We start from the raw sequence: 15,252 nt of genomic DNA, 5'->3' as shown, positions 1-15,252 counted from the left end.
CAAGAAGTGCTGTATACTACAATATCATAGGTTTAAATACAGCTGCCCGCCGGGTTTTCGCGCCAATAATGACGTCATCACGCGTCATCAGACCAATGGGAATCGTGCACGCCGCGCATGCGCCGCGCGCCGGAGCATTCTGGGAGTCCACGCAGGCCCCAGCCGCGCTCATCACGTTCAGCACGCCTCTCATGACGGCCTCCACACTGAGAGCACTCTGAGGCGTCTTTGCTGTGCGCTGCATACCCTATCCACAAAATACCTTACTCTGTTAAAGATAAATTAAAACAGACTATTGATCTTCAGCAACAGGGCATAATCAGTAAGGTCATTCATCTTTCTGCATGGGTAAATACTCTAGTTGTCACTCAGAAGAAAAATGGAAATCTGCGGGTGTGTTTGGACTCCAGAGATCTCATTAAGGCTATTTAAAGAGAGAACTTTTCCAGTCTAACAATCTTTTATTATTATCATTTATTTATAACGTGCCAACATATTCCGTAGCGCAGTACAATAGGGATGGAGGATGAAAGACAATAAAATGTTAAAACATTAACATATAGTTTTACAGTAGGTAAAAATATGTCCAAAGCAACCTAGCAGGAAAAAACTGTTCACAATCCTACAGTAGATGAGAAAGATGGTTATAGGCAAATAAAGTTTGACATTTAATCCGCTGACCTAGGTACTTTAGCACAGCCTGGGGCAGATACAAATTTAATTGGCTTCCGTTTGGCAGAACGTCAGCTATTGAACTCTTTCAGCAGAAAAACTTTGAATCTTTTGGAGATATCAACTGTGTTCATATAATAGCTGATGACATGATTATTGCTAAAGAGGAACATTATGTTATACTTAAAAAAGTAATGCACAGGACACACGTAAGCTGCATGTGAAATTTAACAAGGAGAAACTTCAATGTATGTATGTATGTCTTTATTTATATAGCACCATTAATGTACATAGCTCTTCACAGCAGTAATATACGTGACAATCATATAAATAACAAATAATTTACAGTAAATAACACATAAAGGGGAGATGTGCTTCAGACATAAAAGTAACATTTAGGAAAAAGATTCCCTGCTCTGAAGAGCTTAGAATCTAATTGTAGAAAAAATGGAGAGTGAACTCCAATGTTCCAATGCTGCAATCATATAAAAAAGAAAAAAAGAAAAAAATGCAATCACTGTCCAGGAGTAACTAGGAATGTCTTTAGGCAGGTGTGAGATAATAAGTATTAAGAAATAAAGTCAAGATGGCTATGAAGGTATGGGCACACCAGTCGGGGGTTAATTTGCAAATGTGAACCAAAGATACAAAGCAGTGAGACCGCAGCCACATCAACTATTGATCAATAATAGTCCCAATAATGCTAACCTGACCCGACCGGTAATCCTGCCACCTTTTCAGCCGTGTATTGCAATGAAGCAAAAAATCCCCTCCAACCTGTATAAGGCAGGGGAAACCCAGCTGCAGAGGAATCAAAGAACCTGGGTGCTCCTTTGCTGATCTGCCAGTGGACACCGCAACTCATCTGCTGCCTGGCGTGTATGCCAAACCCTCAGCTCACCGATGTTGATGACGTAGGGGCTGCGTCTCCGAAAGCCACGGCCGCGCTGTACTGGGGTCCCACGGGTGGTGCGATCAAGCCCATGGATGACACTGGGGCTCCATACCTCGAGGCAACCAGCCGCGCTGTGACTCAGGCAGATGACGTGTAGGCAGTGTCACAGAGCTCGCCGGCTGTGTTGCACTGGGGTCCCCGGGTAGAGCGCTCCAACCCTCCGATCACACTGGGTCTGCCTCCAGAAAGAAACGGCCGTGCCGGGACTTAGGGTACTGCATGCAGGGTGTTGCTGTAGCGCAGATCAGCTGGATACCGCCTCCGTTCAGTGTTGATAGTAAACACCTGTAGCCTCAGAGACTGCTTTGTGCTCCATACCAAAAAGGTAATAAGAGGTAGGAAAGGCGGATGGTCACTACTCCTAGTAACACTACAAGCTAGTAAAATAAAATTACTTTATTAAGAAAAAAAGGTAGGACATCATAGTAGAACCACTCTAACGCGTTTCATCCCTAGCATGGGACTTTATCAAAGAGTATAATACTCTTTGATAAAGTCCCATGCTAGGGATGAAACGCGTTAGAGTGGTTCTACTATGATGTCCTACCTTTTTTTCTTAATAAAGTAATTTTATTTTACTAGCTTGTAGTGTTACTAGGAGTAGTGACCATCCGCCTTTCCTACCTCTTACAATCTAATTGGTTGGTAGGAAGAACGTGCAGAGACAGCAGGAGGGCATTCTGGTAAGTGCGTCTGCAAGGGGCCAAGGTTTATGTTACATATTTACATAGTTACATAGTAGATGAGGTTGAAAAAAGACGTACGTCCATCAAGTTCAACCTATGCTAAATTTAGACAACAGATACTTTATTCTATATGTATACTTACTTATTGATCCAGAGGAAGGCAAAAAAAACCCCATTAAGGGGAAAAATTAATTCCTTCCTGACTCCAAGAATTGGCAATCGGATTAATCCCTGGATCAACATCCTTCCCATGTATACTTATTTGGTATATCCCTGTATACCTTTCCCATGTATGAGGTGTTAATTATCAGCGATGGAGGTACTCATATGCTTCCTTAAGAAGTTGTGGTTTGAGGTGGGTTTTAAATGTGGATAGCGAGGGTGCTAGTCGAATATTGACGGGAAGGGCATTACAGATGGGTGGGGCAGTCAGTGAGAAGCGTTTATGGCAGGAGAGGGCTTTAGATATAAAAGGGGTAGAGAGAAGACATCCTTGAGCAGAACGCGAGTCGGATTGGTGTACCAGTACAGCGAGAAATTAGGACTGAGATATAAGGAAGAGCAGAAGAGTGTAAAGCTTTAAAAGTGAAGAGGAGAATTGAGTGTGTGATACAGGAAGCCAGGAGAGGGATTTCAGCAGGGGAGACGCTGAGACAGATTTTGGAAATAGTAGAGTGATTCTGGGAGCAGCATTTAGGATAGATTGTAAGGGAGACAGGTGAGAGGCAGGAAGGCCAAACAGCAGGAGGTCACAGTAGTCGAGACGGGAGAGAATGAGAGTCTGTGTCAGAGTTTTTGCTGTCGAGCAACAGAGGAAAGGGCGTATCTTGGTAATATTGCGGAGGAAAAAATTACAGTATTTGCTACGTTTTGAATGTGAGAAGAGAATATGAGAGAGGATCGAGTGTGACCCATAGGCAGCGTGCTTGGGCTACTGGAGGAATTATAGTACTTCCAACAGTAATGTTGAAGGAGGTAGAAGGGTCAGGTTTGGGAGGAAGAATGAGGAGCTCTGTTTTTGCAAATGTTAAGTTTAAGTCAGCAGAGGGCCATCAAAGATGATATAGCAGAGAGACATTCAGCAACTTTAGTCTGTACAGCAGGTGTAAGGTCAGTGGTAGAAAAGTATATTTGTGTGTCATCAGCATAGAGTTAATATTTGAACCCAATCAGATGTGATTAGGTCACCTAGAGAGAGTTTGTAAAGAGAAAAGAGAAGGGGTCCCAGGACCGAGCCCTGGGGTACCCCCACAGAGAGATTGATAAAGGAGGAGGAGGAGGTGTTAGCAAAAGAGACACTGAAAGTACGATGGGAAAGGTAAGAGGAGATCCAGGATCGAGATTGTTTACGAATGCCAAAAGTATGGAGAATGTGAAGGAGAAGAGGGTGGTCCAATGTATCAAATGCTGCAGAGAGGTCGAGTAACATGAGCAGAGTGTAATGACCTCTGTCTAGGAGACAATAGATGTTGAGAAAATGGAGCAAGTGAGAAAATACAAGTTCAAGGAGTTTCAATACTAAATCAGTAAGGTGCTCTACATGGGGCACATCATTTCCGCAGGTGGTGCAATGCCTGATCATGCCGGGATGAAAGTGATCACTGATATTTCACCTCCTACCGACAAGAAACGAGTGCAAAGATTTTTAGGTATGACAAGATTTCGAGCCCAGTACACGCCAGATTAAGCAGGTACAGTATAACTGCACCTCTAAGACATTTGCTCTGCAAGGATATGGACTGGCAATGGCACCCGGGGCATCAGCAAGCCTTTCAGCAGTTAAAGGATGCAATATCAAGTACACCAGTTCTCATTTTCTTTGACCTAAAACAACCAGTGGAAGTTCATGCTGCTGCATCTAAAGATGGCCTTTAGTCATGTCTTATGCCAAAGGGGAAACCAATTTAATTTGCATCCAGAGCCCTGACAACTGACGCGCAGAATTATGCACAAATTGAGAAAGAGCTATTGTGACGGTGCTCATCTCAAATCAGGAGGCGGACCCGCAGGGCTGAGGTAGGGATTCAAATAAACCGACCACAGCCCAGGGACAGAGTCCTGTAAGAGTATCCATAGTCGATATGGAAGCAGGGGTCAGGGCTGGTTGCAGAGTTGCAAAGTCCAGGAGACAGGCGGAAGCGGACAGGGCAGGTGGAAGGCAGCGAAGTTGTGGTCATGGTCCGGGGTCAGCAACAGGGAATCAAAACAGGCAAGAGGGTAAGGCTGCTGAAAGAAACTGACTGGGATGACTACAGACTACCCCACGAGAGCCACAGACGTCACACCACAGCAAAGGATTCGTAATACTAACATTCTTTTTGGCTTTGCATGTGTCCTTGTGTCCTAATCACTGTCTCTTGTTCAGCCTTATGCTTATTCAATTCACTGTGCAATTGTTTGCCTTGCTTTAAGTGATTATTGAGCACGGGTTCTTGCAGTATGTAACGCCTGAATGCCCGCAGACCTGGCCAGTCCCCAATACTGAGGTGGGTAAGGGTATAACACGCACCCACAGCAGTGAGGGCGAGCCCGGAGTGGGGTATGATGCGTTGCCGGGCCTAGTGAGAAAGGGTTAACTTGATACTTGCTGTGTCGGGAGTGCCACGATCAAATCCAAGGGTATCCAACGGGGGCAGGGACAGGAACTAGAGCTGTAATACAGAAGAGAGCCAGGCATAGACGACCGAACAAGCGAAGCCACAGAAGAACTATGCAGAACGAGGAAGGAGAGGGCAGGCTGGGGTTATATATGCAGGAGGACCAATGAGAGCAAGAGCTGGAGTGGAGGCCTGTCTTAGCAAGCCCAGGGATAGGTTCAGGTGCCCAGAGTGGGAGTCAGCCAGGTGAGTTGTGGAGACAGCCTGTAGCTGATGGGAGACGTAGCCAGTGGTGCGGGGGGACGGCAAAAAGGATCGGGTGCGTGCGTGCCCTGTAAGGTTCCCGTGCGCGCGCCCCGGCCGCATGTGGGAGGATGCGGCATGCGCCGTGGAGGAGCGGCATTTATTTTATTTATTTATTTATAAAATATTTTACCAGGAAGTAATACATTGAGAGTTACCTCTCGTTTTCAAGTATGTCCTGGGCACAGAGTAAAACAAATAATACATGGTTACAAGTACAGTTACATAAATGAACAGGGTATACATTATATACAAGACATTGCATGCACAGTTAAAGAAAATATATATTATGAGCGTATGAAACAGGTACAGACCAGGTTAAAATGTGAGACAGCCTTAGATTTGAAAGAACTTAAGCTGGTGGTGGATATGAGAGTCTCTGGTAGGTTGTTCCAGTTTTGGGGTGCATGGTAGGAGAAGGAGGAACGTCCGGATACTTTGTTGAGCCTTGGGACCATGAACAGTCTTTTGGAGTCTGATCTCAGGTGATAAGTGCTGCAAGTGGTAGGGGTGAGGAGCTTGTTCAGGTAGCTGGGTAGCTTGCCCATGAAGAATTTAAAGGCAAGACAGGAAAGGTGAACTTTGCGCCTAGTCTCTAGTGTTGACCAATCTAGTTTTTGAGCATTTCGCAGTGATGTGTGTTGTAGTTGCATTGGAGAACAAAATGACAAATTGAATTGTAGAGGGTGTCAAGTTTGCTAAGGTGGGTTTGAGGAGCCGAGCCATATACTATGTCTCCATAGTCAATAATTGGCATTAGCATCTGCTGTGCAATACGCTTTCTGACCAGGAGACTTAGGGAGGATTTGTTCCTGTAAAGTACCCCTAGTTTGGCATAGGTCTTGGTTGTCAGGGTATCAATGTGCATCCCGAATGTTAAGTGGGAGTCAAACCATAAGCCCAGGTATTTAAAACTAGTGACTGGTGTTAGGGTGGTGTTAGCGTTGGTTCTTATCAGGAGCTTAGTCACTGGAAGCTTTACAAATTTAGTCTTGGTCCCAAATATCATTGTTACAACCTTGTCAGTGTTTAAAAACAGTTTGTTTTGGGAAATCCAGTTTTCGAGTCTCAAAAAGTCAGACTGAAGTATGTGTTAAAGGTCAGAGAGGCTATGGCTGTGTGCATATAGGATTGTGTCATCTGCATACATGTGTATTGAGGCTTCCTTACAAGCTGTGGGAAGATCATTAATGAACACTGAGAAGAGTAGGGGCCCCAGAACAGAGCCTTGCGGGACACCACAGGTGATATCCAGGGGGTTGGAGTTAGAGCCTGAGATGGACACATGTTGGGATCTTCCTGATAGGTAGGACTGAAACCAGTTTAAAGCATGTTTCCCTATTCCAGAGCTCTGGAGTTTGTTAAGCAGGATAACATGATCAACTGTGTCAAAAGCCTTTGCAAAATCTAGGAATACTGCACCATGGCGTCCGACCGGAGGAGGTAAGGAGCCGACGGGGAGGGGGTCTGGGATGAGTGGCCGCACTGGGAGCCTGGGTGACAGGGACCCGCTGAGAGGCACGTGTCCCCCGATCCCTTACAGTACCCCCCCTTGAGGATCGGACTCCGGACGATCCTCCCAAGGTTTGTGAGGAAATTTCCGACTAAATTGTTTAAGAAGAGCTGGGGCATGAATGTGATGAGAAGGTACCCAGGAACGTTCCTCCGGACCATATCCCTTCCAATGAACGAGGAACTGAAGTTTGCCCCTGGAAAAATGTGAATCGAGAATGGAGTGAACCTCAAATTCTTGTTGCCCTTGTATTATGATGGGGTTGGGTCTATGAGAATGGTCCGGAAAATGTACATTCTGAACGAAAGGTTTCAGAAGGGAAACATGGAACACTGAGGGTATCCTCATGGTGGGAGGTAGCGAAAGTCGATAGGCTACTGGATTGATCCGTTCGAGGACCTTGAAGGGACCCAAGAATCTGGCCGCCAGCTTCTGAGAAGGAGTTTTCAGTTTAATATTTTTTCAAGAAAGCCAGACTCTGTCTCCAGGTTTGTACTCCGGAGCCACCTGATGTCGCCGATCTGCTTGAGCCTTTATTTTTTGGACGGCCCCTTGCAAGGCTTTTTGAATCTTTTTCCAGGAGTCTTGTAGATTAGAAACTTGGATATCTGCTACAGGTACACCAGAGGGCAGGGAAGAAAGAGGAAGGCTGCTGCGGTGGAACCCAAAATTAATGAAGAAAAGCGACTCTTGCGTGGATTAATTCTTCAATGAATTAATTGCGAACTCCGCCCAGGGTAGTAGATCCACCCAGTTGTCTTGAGATTCTGACACAAAGCATCTGAGATATTGTTCCAAAGTCTGATTCATTCTCTCCATCTGGCCGTTGGTCTGTGGGTGGTAACCCGAAGAGAAGAGGAGGGATATGCCAAGTCCCTGAGAGAATGCTCGCCAAAATTTAGAAATGAATTGAGTACCCCTGTCCGAGACAATGGTGAATGGAACGCCGTGTAACCTGAAAATTTCTTTAGAAACTATGTTAGCCAAGGTAGCTGAATTGGGGAGACCCTTGAGGGGTACAAAGTGTATGTGCTTGGAAAATCTGTCCACTACTACAAGGATCATATTCATCCCCTTAGAAGGAGGAAGTCTACAATAAAGTCCATGAAAATATGCTTCCAAGGCAGAAGGAGAAGACCGGATGGCTTGTATCGGGCGGACTTGCTCTGAGCACAGACTGGACAAGCTCTGGTGAAATCAAAAATGTCTTTGCTCATATTAGGCCACCAAAAGGTCCATTTAATAAGATCCACTGTCCTCTTGAAGCCAGGATGACCAGCTTATCTGGAAGAATGCTCCCACTCCAAGATCTTGTGGCGAAAACGTGGAGCAGCGTACAGACGTCCTTCTGGCACCTTAAATCTCCTGGGGATATGAGCCTGGGCTTTGGTGATCTCATCCAGGATGTCGAAAATATTGGCGGAAATAATGTATCTTGCAGGAAGAATAGACTCTGAAGATTCGTTAGATCCTTCCTCTGTAGAGAACTGGCGAGAAAGTGCATCGGCCTTGCTATTCTTGGTACCCAGAATATAAGAAATCGTGTAATTGAAACGAGAGAAAAAAAGTGCCCAACGTGCTTGACGGGATCCCAGACGACGAGCCCCCTTAATATACAATAAGTTTTTGTGATCGGTGAGAATTGCTACTGGCTCTTTGGTACCCTCGAGGAGGTGTCTCCATTCATGCAAGGCTAACTTGATAGCCAAAAGTTCACAGTTCCCGACATCATAATTTCTCTCGGCCAAAGAAAATTTCCTAGAAAATAATCCACAAGGATAGAGTCTTTCTTGGGGTGAGGACCTTGCGAGAGTACCGCCCCAGCTCCCACATCCGAAGCGCCAACCTCAAGGGTGAAAGGAAGAGACGTGTCCGGGTGACGAAGGATGGGGGCAGAGACGAAAGCTTTTTTAAGAAACTCAAAGGCCTTGATGGCATCTGGGGACCATGCTGCTGGATTAGCCCCTTTTTTGGTGAGAGCGGTAATGGGTAGAGCGATAGTGGAGAAATTACGAATGAATTTCCGATAGTAGTTTGAAAACCCATGGAAACGCTGGATGGCTTTTAAGGAGTTTGGCAACGGCCAATCTAGAACAGCCTTCAATTTCTCAGGATCCATGGTGAAGTCTTTGTCGGAAATTATATAGCCAAGGAAGGCTGTGGATGATTGGTGGAAGAGACATTTTTCCATCTTCGCGTAGAGGTTATTGGCACGAAGCCGAGCGAGGACCATCCTGGTGTGACGAATGTGCTCCTCCAGGTTTTTGGAGAAAATGAGAATATCATCTAGGTATACGATGACGAAAACACCCAAAATGTCCCGGAAGATGTCATTCATAAATTCTTGGAAGACGGCTGGGGCATTGCAGAGGTCGAACGGCATCACTAGATATTCATAATGACCCATACGTGTGTTGAATGCAGTCTTCCACTCGTCATCCTCGCGTATTCGGATTAGATTGTAAGCTCCTCTCAGGTCGAGTTTGGAAAATATAGAGTCTCCTTGGAGCCGGTCAAAGAGTTCCGAAATTAGAGGAAGAGGATACCGGTTTTTAACCGTGATTTTGTTAAGCCCACGAAAGTCGATACAGGGTCTTAGGGAGCCATCCTTCTTCTTCACGAAGAAGAAACCCGCCCCGGCAGGGGAAGTAGAAATCCGAATAAAACCTCTCTTGAGATTCTCCTGGATGTAAGTCGCCATAGCCTCGGTCTCGGGCACGGAGAGGAGATACGACTTAGACTTAGGGAGTGTGGCTCCAGGAATTAATTCGATGGGCAGTCGTACGAACGATGAGGTGGTAAGACTTCCACCTGAGTCTTGTTGAAGGCATCCAAAAAATCACGGTATACCTCAGGTAGGGTAGAGAGAGGATGTGAAGAAGCATCAAGACCAGCAAGCACGGTAACGGGAGGAATGACCGCCTCCTTCAAGGTAGGACCCCACTGGATCTGTAATTCGTCTGTCCAATCGACACGCGGGTTGTGAAGCTGGAGCCACGGCAATCCCAAAATGACCTGGACAGTGAGTGAGTGGAAGTAATCGAAGATGATGACCTCTGTATGACCATCCACGGTGATCAGGGTGAGAGGAACAGATTCCAATATTATAAACGCTGGTTGGAGCGGTCGATCCGTCGATAGCCTCAAGACCGATGGGTGACGTCTTCTTGACTAACGGAATTTGATTGTTGCAAGCATAGTTGTGATCCAAGAAGTTGCCACCACACCTGGAGTCGAGGAAGGCTTCCACTGCTACCCGGACATTTGGACCCTCGAGAGTTATGGGCAGAAGAATTCTCTTCGGTAGTTCTTTGGAAGGAGAGGGGCAAGGAGAGATGGTACCCAGTAAAAGCCCCTCAACCTTTACTGGGCGTTCTCATGTCCCAGTCGCAGGCGACAGTGACGTAGTTGATGTTCCAGGGACCCACAATAGATGCAGAGACCCTCATTTCGGCGGCGTTTTCTCTCAGCGGTCCGGAGCTGCTGGCTACCGATCTGCATCGGTTCAGGAGCGTCCAATGCATGAAGAGCCAAGGGAGGAGACCTAGAAGAAGCAGACGAGGGCAGCATAAAATGGGGACGCTGGCGCTCCTGGCGTCTCTCTTGAATGCGCTGGTCCATGCGGATGCTGAGGGCGATAAGGTCCTCTAGAGATGAGGGACGAGCGTGAGTTGCCAGGTCGTCCTTGAGGGATTTGGACAATCCCTGCCAATATGCAGCGGAAAGGGCTTCATCATTCCACCGAGTCTCTGCAGCGATTGTGCGGAACTCCACTGTATAACTTGCAGCCGACCTGCGACCCTGGGAGAGATGAAACAAGGAAGAAGCGGCAGTTTCCCTACGCACTGGCGTGTCAAAGACCTGCTGGAACTCTCGCCGAAATCTGGGGTAGTCTTGTGTTATCTCAGCTCTGTGCTCCCAGAGAGGTGAAGCCCAAGCGAGAGCATCGCCCGTCAGCAGAGCGTGGACATAAGCCACCTTAGAGCGATGTGTGGGAAACCGAGATGGGGTCATCTCGAACTGGACGTCACATTGGTTCAAGAATCCCCGGCAAGTAAGGGGGTCTCCGGCATACTGGTTGGGAGGTGGAATACGTGGCTCCGAGAGGCCCATAGGTACTGGGGCAGGAGGGGACGGTGCAGCTGGGGAGTCCCACAGGGAGAGGTTAGAAAGCTGCTGTGCCACGGCCGTGACTTGATTGCTTAAAAATTGCCAGTGATCCATAGATACACCTTGGCCCACCTCAGGGGGGTCTGCATTTGTTGGGCTCTGCATAATGTAACGCCTGAATGCCCACAGACCTGGCCAGTCCCCAATACTGAGGTGGGTAAGGGTATAACACGCACCCACAGCAGTGAGGGCGAGCCCGGCGTGTGATATGTTGCATTGCCAGGCCTAGTGAGAAAGGGTTAACTTGATACTTGCTGTGTCCGGGATGCCAGAAGTCCGTGGGTAGAGATCCGAGAGCCGTAGGTCAGGGGCAGGAGAGAGCAGCGAAGTAAGGTCCAAAGCCGAGTCCAGGGAGTAGCGAGGTAAATGAAGTCAACGAGAGCCAAGATCAAATCCAAGTGTATCTAACGGGGGCAGGGACAGGAACTAGAGCTGTAATACAGAAGAGAGACAGGCATAGACGACCGAACAAGCGAAGCCACAGAAGAACTATGCAGAGCGAGGAAGGAGAGGGCAGACTGGGGTTATATATGCAGGAGGACCAATGAGAGCAAGAGGTGGAGCAGATGCTTGTCTGAGTGAGCCCAGGGATAGGTTCAGGTGCCCAGAGTGGGAGTCAGCCAGGTGAGTGGTGGAGACAGCCTGTAGCTGATGGGAGGTGGAGCCAGTGGTGCGGGAGGACGGCAAAGAGGATCGGGTGCGCACGCGCCCTCTAAGGTTCCCGTGCGCACACCCCGGCCGCGTGTGGGAGGATGCGGCGTGCACCGCGGAGGAGCGGCATGGCGTCCGATTGGAGGAGGTAAGGAGCCGATGGGGAGGGGGTCTGGGATGAGCGTCTGGGTGAGCCTAGTCACTTTTGAGGTTCTGTTGTTGCTCCCATCTCTATAGGATAGACTCACTACTGTAATTGTCATAGAGTCTCAGTGATAATTACAGATTCTTGTACTAGTGTTGGTCTGTTCTTACAGTCTATATGTCTAGCTTTTTTTAACACTAGTGATGCTCATGTCCCTATAGGATAGACTTACTGCTAATAGACAGACCAACTATTGTGGTTCAACCAGTTTACTATTCATCCAGTGAGAGGTAGTAGGTAGAAGGTGTGTAAACTAAGGACGTACCATAGGCTGTTTTCAGCCTGTGGGAACGTGCATGATTAAGGGGCATTTGGCTCCGAAACGTCACCCCCCCCCCCTAAATTTTATCGCCTTAAACTTTACGTGTATTGTACGTTGTTCCTCTTTCTTTTGTTGTTTTTTAGTGTTTCATCTCCCTTGTTCTCTTCCTCCCCTCCTCTCCCTCTGTACTGTTTTTCCCCATGAGATGCACTCTCCAGACCCTGTGTTAGGGCTGATTTTGTAGCTGCTATTACATTCAATATGTTGATTTTCTTGCTGACACATTTGGTCTTTATTCCGTTATTGCGTGCTGGGGACCCCTGTATATATTACTGACTTGCTTTGGGGTTACAGTGAAAAAAGAGAGACACTGGAATGAGCACTGCAAAGGAATCTGGACTGGAGGCAGGGTTAAAAATAAAGGCGAATTTATTCACATTTAACAAACAGCAGCTTCTCTGACGCGTTTCCTGTCGAAAGGCACTTTATCAAAGAGTAACTCACCTATTCCCCGTGTGTTCTCTATATAGGTCCACTGCTGATTGCAAATTGCCTGCATCGGAACCCCGCTCCGCCCCTCCTGACGTCATTACCCATGGGGGTGGGGTCTAATGCCAGCGCAACCTGCTATCAACAAGATAAAACAAAAAAGTGTAAAAGCGCCGAATGGGTTGTGGGTTTGAATATGGGCACTGGAGCAAAAATAAATAAAAAGCAAAAAACAAAAAACAAAAAAGGTCATGTGACATGAACCAGTCCGGTGCAAGTGAGTGTTTGCTAATAATGAAAGTAAATGCAGATGAAAGTAAAATAATCACAACCCGGTGATGGGTGCAGCTTCTGATAATAGGGAACCCCCCGTCCCTAGTATGACCGTAACAACAAAAAGAAAAGAGTAAGAAGCGCAGACAATGGGGGTTGTGATTAAACTAATATACTTTAATGAATGAACTTGTCCCAAGAAAACATCCTCTGGGACAACAATGTTGTCAATGCATGAATGGTAATTAAAACAAAATATATGTAGTGCTGATTGAAAAGATATGCGGTAACACCTGATCACTCTACAGGGGATTGAGAACGGGAGTTGCCCGATGTAAAAGTCTTAGTCCTGTAGGTAGTGCACTGCCCGGGCAGGTATTGGTGAAGAGGGGTACCCCAGGGTTGAGACAATATTGGAAAAGCTCACCCTTCGAATACTGCAGATCCTTGACGGTCCTGTTTTCCCTCTGATCACGAAAAAACTGCTCTGGTGCACACAGCTTGAATGTGCTGCACCTCGCGATACCACGCAGCCCTCCGGGTGTCCAGGTCTGATGTCACTTCCGGCTGTGACGCACAGACCCTTCCCGGTAGTCTCTGGGCTCCGTCTCTCAGCGCTCCTTCTCCTGATGGTTGAGAATGACCATACAGACAGCGCAGCGAGTGGTATTGACCGCTCCTCTCAAACGCACTGATAGCAAGCAAACACTCTATTTGCTCCTCCTCCTACGCGTTTCACCAAAAGGCTTCGTCAGGGAACCTGCTATCAGCATACAACGTTCACAGTACTTTGGGACATTATGGTCCGCCTCATTCAATAATTTTTTGGGATTATGCTTATCGATTCAGTATCCACAGAAATTTTAGTAGCACCCTTGGGGGATCGCCCCATTTTTCTCATTGCTTGGGGGTTAGAGGTTACCCCTTGTTCCTGTGCACCCCATCATTAGTTACACATACGGACTTGGTTGTGGAGTGCTACCTAGCACACATACTTTTTATTTAAAGACTTTGTTTCAATCAGGAAAGTTAGTTTTTCAACCCCAACCCCCAGTAAGTGTATTTTCTTCTGCCTATTGTAATCCAATGTGTGTTTCCCTGTTTCTACGGAATAAATTACAATTTATTTTACTTATTGACTTTGCTCAGTGATATGATCCCGGTGTAAATGTGTAAGTACCTGGTCTCCCGTGACACTTAGCTGTTCTTTTTTAGTTCTTAGCATGTGCTATGCATTATCACATATAGATGCTTGATTTTAATATTATACTCAATAAAATCATAAGTTTTAAATCATTCATCAAACCATTACTGTTTTGCACCAACTAGGGATTAATTTCTCTTTGTACCTCTGTGTCCTCTTTTGCTGAACCAATAATCTCACAGGTAGCACACAGTATTTATACTTTATTTGGGGTTAAAGTGAGGTAACTCTCTATCATTAATAATAATAATAATTTGTCCTTGTGTAGTGCTGCTAGTTTTACATAGCACTTTGTAGAGACATTTTGCAGACAGTCTCTGCCCCGTAGAGCTTACAATCTATGTTTTTGGTGCCTGAGGCACATGGAGATAAAGTGACTTGCCCAAAGTCACACAGAGCAAACACTTGGAATTGAATGAGGTTCCCCAGCTTCAACCTCAGTGCCAATCAGTGTCTTTACTCACTGAGTCGCTCCTTCTCCTATTAAGTTGCATTCTTTACATCAATACTTATTCAAAGTTACATGGCTAGCAACAATGAGGACACAGTGTTTTGTTTGAACAATATTTAAATGTTATTATATTAGGTGCAATAATGATTTATACATTTAAATCTTTTTTTATGCAGGCAGTTTTTTAAACGATTCATCTTTCGGTCACTGCGGCACTAACCTAGCACATTATTTTCATGTTGGTAATAGTGTTCACGATTTCTGCAGCATGCAATCAGGTATTTTTTTACAGGGGTAGCCATGTACGCTCTGGCTACTAAAGTTCTCTCCCTAAGCAGTTGGAGTCACATGTAAAGGGGAGATGGGATGACTATGGCGTGATGCCAGTCATGTCAGGTAGGCCTGCCAAGAGACTGGGGTAGTGGGATTATACCCTTCGCAGGTATAAAAGGTGGGGGCCCCCTTGTTGTGAGTTCCAGTTCTGTCCCCCTCTGGGGCTATTCTGTCCCTTCCTGGGACTGCTGAGTCCTTTGTTCAGTGCTATCTCCCTCTGGGACCAGAGGGAGGTATTCCAGCCTTGCCCCTTAGGGGGGTGAGGGAAGCGTAGAATAGCCATGGGGCCTCAAGCTCCTGGGAGGCCTAGTCATGTCCTGTGCAGGGAGGGAAGGTGCCTCTGTGCCAGGAGGCAAGAGAAGAGATATGTTCTGTTCCTCTTATGTTCCTGTCTGAGTTATGTTTCTGTTATATTGGATAAACCCGATTGCATGGATATGGTATCCAGCGTAATTTGTCGTGCTGCTACGGAGGTTCCTGTAGGGATA

This window comes from Ascaphus truei, chromosome 1, assembly GCF_040206685.1.
Source record: "Ascaphus truei isolate aAscTru1 chromosome 1, aAscTru1.hap1, whole genome shotgun sequence".
NCBI classification, from domain to species: domain Eukaryota; kingdom Metazoa; phylum Chordata; class Amphibia; order Anura; family Ascaphidae; genus Ascaphus; species Ascaphus truei.
The sequence above is the reverse complement of the archived record's forward strand: the minus strand, read 5'-3'. Positions refer to the sequence as shown.